General features: G+C 54.8%; 1 non-coding gene across 1 annotated transcript in view; it reads right to left on the reverse strand.

The window, feature by feature from the left end:
• LOC126222624 (small subunit ribosomal RNA) overlaps nucleotides 1-1,190 on the reverse strand; it is a 1,909-nt gene extending 719 nt beyond the window's left edge. The window contains exon 1 of the ribosomal RNA XR_007543433.1: nucleotides 1-1,190. This exon is cut by the window's left edge and continues 719 nt beyond it. This is a non-coding gene — a ribosomal RNA (small subunit ribosomal RNA).
• Between the last annotated feature and the right edge of the window lie 3,810 nt (nucleotides 1,191-5,000).

Raw genomic sequence — 5,000 nt, forward strand, 5'->3', positions numbered from 1 at the left:
TTGGTTTCCCGGAGGCTGCCCGCCGAGTCATCGGAGGAACTGCGGCGGATCGCTGGCTGGCATCGTTTATGGTTAGAACTAGGGCGGTATCTGATCGCCTTCGAACCTCTAACTTTCGTTCTTGATTAATGAAAACATACTTGGCAAATGCTTTCGCTTCTGTTCGTCTTGCGACGATCCAAGAATTTCACCTCTAACGTCGCAATACGAATGCCCCCGCCTGTCCCTATTAATCATTACCTCGGGTTCCGAAAACCAACAAAATAGAACCGAGGTCCTATTCCATTATTCCATGCACACAGTATTCAGGCGGGCTTGCCTGCTTTAAGCACTCTAATTTGTTCAAAGTAAACGTGCCGGCCCACCGAGACACTCAATAAAGAGCACCCTGGTAGGATTTCAACGGGGTCCGCCTCGGGACGCACGAGCACGCACGAGGCGGTCGCACGCCTTCGGCTCGCCCCACCGGCAGGACGTCCCACGATACATGCCAGTTAAACACCGACGGGCGGTGAACCAACAGCGTGGGACACAAATCCAACTACGAGCTTTTTAACCGCAACAACTTTAATATACGCTATTGGAGCTGGAATTACCGCGGCTGCTGGCACCAGACTTGCCCTCCAATAGATACTCGTTAAAGGATTTAAAGTGTACTCATTCCGATTACGGGGCCTCGGATGAGTCCCGTATCGTTATTTTTCGTCACTACCTCCCCGTGCCGGGAGTGGGTAATTTGCGCGCCTGCTGCCTTCCTTGGATGTGGTAGCCGTTTCTCAGGCTCCCTCTCCGGAATCGAACCCTGATTCCCCGTTACCCGTTACAACCATGGTAGGCGCAGAACCTACCATCGACAGTTGATAAGGCAGACATTTGAAAGATGCGTCGCCGGTACGAAGACCGTGCGATCAGCCCAAAGTTATTCAGAGTCACCAAGGCAAACGGACCGGACGAGCCGACCGATTGGTTTTGATCTAATAAAAGCGTCCCTTCCATCTCTGGTCGGGACTCTGTTTGCATGTATTAGCTCTAGAATTACCACAGTTATCCAAGTAACGTGGGTACGATCTAAGGAACCATAACTGATTTAATGAGCCATTCGCGGTTTCACCTTAATGCGGCTTGTACTGAGACATGCATGGCTTAATCTTTGAGACAAGCATATGACTACTGGCAGGATCAACCAGGGAGCTGCGTCAACTAGAGCTGAGCAGCCGGCCGCCCGGGAGTGTGTCCCGGGGGCCCGCGCGAACACGCAAGCGTCCGCTCAATTATTCTGCAAACAGGAGGAGGCTGGGCTCCCCTGCACGATACACCTCGAAACCCTCTCAGGTCCCGGCGGCGCGCAGCGCCGTCCTAAGTACTTGGTCGGGTTCGAGAGAGGCGCAATCGCCCGGAGATAGGCGAGTAGACGCTTTCAGTGCGACCACCCGTGCTCCCAACTGAGCTTGCCGCTGCCGACAGAGGCCCGGGAGCGTGCTGTCGTGGTGTTGCCGGCGGGAGACAACACGCGGCCACAAACAGTGACCGGGCAGCTCCAACGCCAGCGCCACAGAGGGGCAGAGCCCCACTTGGGTGCCAAAGCGAACTCTCCCAGCACAGCGCACGCGCCAACACATCCGCACAGCTGCGATACAAACCACCTGCGAGAACCGCGGGGGCGACCGAGCAGCAGACGGCGTCGCGGCGCCGAGTGCCGGGCGGCGGCGCATCCTCAACGCACACAGTCCTCAATCGGACCAGCACACTGCAGATGTCCACCGCGCTTCGCACCGGGCCCGGGAGGACCCACTTTGGCCGCACGGCGCCGCGCGCTGGGTGCGCCGGCACGCAGATGCGCCGCCTGCCGCGTCCGTCAGCCGGCGCGCCTGCCACTGGGCGCCCCCACCAGCCGGCTGCCGCGCGTGCGCCCACGCAGCGCGCGGCCAGCACGCCGGGCGCCCCCCCCTCACCGGCCGGGGACGGTCCCACCCAGCCACCGCCGCGTATCGCTTCATACCCACATGCCCACTCACGTTCGTGGGTATGACGGGTGTCGCTGAAGCAACCGGTTAATACCTGTACCGATCGTCGATATCAACGATTCACCTCCAGCGCGAACAACCGCGCAACAACGGATTTCCAGTTCATTTGCGTAACTTGGGCAGCAAACGTAGACATCCATCTACATTTGCGACTTCTACGAGTCTTGCATGCCTGGATGTTGTGTGTCACGACGCACTCCATCAGCATACATACACGCTGCGACGTGTGCACGAAAGAACACGTGGAAGGTGGCCAGCGTACGTATACGAATGCCATTGCACAGCTGCGAAGCGCATTCAACACGCGAACTCCTGACCGACGAGCTAGAGGTGACAGGAGGGGAGGGGGGGGCGGGGGCGATATACGTCCTATTGCAGTACACAATACAGTGGATAGCGGGACCATGTGGAAAGTAAGCAACACTCGCAAGATGTGAGGGTACGCACCGTAAAATGAATCAATACGCAGAACACCACAGTGTGCGCGAAGTGAACTATGTTGAGATGGTTGCAATTAGGCAACGCTACACGAATTCCTAGAGTCATATAACTAACAATTACAGGGCAGGTTAGGGCGCAACGTGGGTTAGGTTAGGGCCCAACGTGGGTTAGGTTAGGGCCCAACGTGGGTTAGGTTAGGGCGCAACTTGGGTTAGGTTAGGGCGCAACTTGGGTTAGGTTAGGGCGCAACTTGGGTTAGGTTAGGGCGCAACTTGGGTTAGGTTAGGGCGCAACTTGGGTTAGGTTAGGGCGCAACTTGGGTTAGGTTAGGGCGCAACTTGGGTTAGGTTAGGGCGCAACTTGGGTTAGGTTAGGGCGCAACTTGGGTTAGGTTAGGGCGCAACTTGGGTTAGGTTAGGGCGCAACTTGGGTTAGGTTAGGGCGCAACTTGGGTTAGGTTAGGGCGCAACTTGGGTTAGGTTAGGGCGCAACTTGGGTTAGGTTAGGGCGCAACTTGGGTTAGGTTAGGGCGCAACTTGGGTTAGGTTAGGGCGCAACTTGGGTTAGGTTAGGGCGCAACTTGGGTTAGGTTAGGGCGCAACTTGGGTTAGGTTAGGGCGCAACTTGGGTTAGGTTAAGGCGCAACTTGGGTTAGGTTAAGGCGCAACTTGGGTTAGGTTAAGGCGCAACTTGGGTTAGGTTAAGGCGCAACTTGGGTTAGGTTAAGGCAGAAGTTGGGTTAGGTTAAGGCAGAAGTTGGGTTAGGTTAAGGCAGAAGTTGGGTTAGGTTAAGGCAGAAGTTGGGTTAGGTTAAGGCAGAAGTTGGGTTAGGTTAAGGCAGAAGTTGGGTTAGGTTAAGGCAGAAGTTGGGTTAGGTTAAGGCAGAAGTTGGGTTAGGTTAAGGCAGAAGTTGGGTTAGGTTAAGGCAGAAGTTGGGTTAGGTTAAGGCAGAAGTTGGGTTAGGTTAAGGCAGAAGTTGGGTTAGGTTAAGGCAGAAGTTGGGTTAGGTTAAGGCAGAAGTTGGGTTAGGTTAAGGCAGAAGTTGGGTTAGGTTAAGGCAGAAGTTGGGTTAGGTTAAGGCAGAAGTTGGGTTAGGTTAAGGCAGAAGTTGGGTTAGGTTAAGGCAGAAGTTGGGTTAGGTTAAGGCAGAAGTTGGGTTAGGTTAAGGCAGAAGTTGGGTTAGGTTAAGGCAGAAGTTGGGTTAGGTTAAGGCAGAAGTTGGGTTAAGGGATGGTGTGTGTGTGGGGGGGGGGTGGGGTGGCGAGGTTCGTTGATAGTGATGGTAGTAAGTGGACGCCTGAGGCACTATCAGATATGTCACGTCAGTTGCACTTGTGGCTCATGGCAGGTGGCGCGCCCGTTCTGTGTTTGTGGCAAAGGAGTGGCACACCTGTGTCTTTCATTCCTGCCATTGTTTATGTGCTGTGAGATGCGGCAGTGTGGTGCTGTTGGGTGCACCCCTGTGTAGGACATGTGTGGGTGTTGGTGGCGTATCTGAGCAATGGTGGTTGTAGGAAGAGTGGGATATTCAGTTTTCTGGTTCGACGTCCCGGTCTGGTTATCATAGTGTGGATGGTGTACTGTGGCCGAGAGGATGCACTGGATGTTGTTCCATGCTGGTACTTAGATGTTGTGTCTGCGTCTGTTACATGCATAGACTAGTGGGTGATGGAGTGTGTGGGTGACGTGTGGTTGACATTGTGTGCACAGACGTTCAGCATGTATAGGGACAGTTGTATGTGTTATCTGTATTCCGATGACTGCGCGTATTACTAAGCACCGCCGTGTATAAGCTTAATGTATGTATAGTCAATGCCTGTTCTATCTCTGTACAGTAGTAGCGGTGCGACTGCACTAGCTAGCTACACCTCGCGGCATCGTCCCCCGGTGTATGGCATATGATTATAAACATTCTGTCTATTAGTCAAAACCGGTGGTGTGACTACGTCACATGTTTGAGGTGGGGGACGCAACACCGTGCCGGTGGGTCAGGGCTGCGAAACACTTTCCCCACACTGGGGGCTCGGACCCTCATTACTCGTCCGAGTAATATATTGCGGAGCGCACATAGCCATTGCCCAGAGTCTTTGCGACTGCGAGTGCAACGCCCACGGGGACCGACGTGGATGGGGCGGCCCATAGCTGATCGCTCAGCATCGGAATCCGTACAGTGAGCGACGCGGTCGCGCACAGACTTAGAGCACGTTTAGGGACAGCGGGAATGTCGAATATTGGATAAAACTCTTCATGAAACGCAAGATATAGGTGTGGATTGCAACTTACGAGTGCGGGAAACGTCCGCCGTTCATCCGCTGGACTTGCGATTTTGGTGGGTGGGGTGGGGCACGTACGGGTGCGGGTGGCGTGATTGTCGGTCGACGACTTCGTGGTGGACAGAGGATGCCGTCTTTGTGGGTGGCGTCGGACAATGTGTACTGTGCGCCCATCGATGTCGTATTCAGCTTGGCGTCTCATAGATGGCGGTATCGCCGTTGCAGGAGGCCTAGATGGCGTTATTGTTTGTGGTGCGCTCGA

The sequence above is a fragment of the Schistocerca nitens genome, unplaced genomic scaffold (assembly GCF_023898315.1).
Source record: "Schistocerca nitens isolate TAMUIC-IGC-003100 unplaced genomic scaffold, iqSchNite1.1 HiC_scaffold_240, whole genome shotgun sequence".
Lineage (NCBI taxonomy): Eukaryota > Metazoa > Arthropoda > Insecta > Orthoptera > Acrididae > Schistocerca > Schistocerca nitens.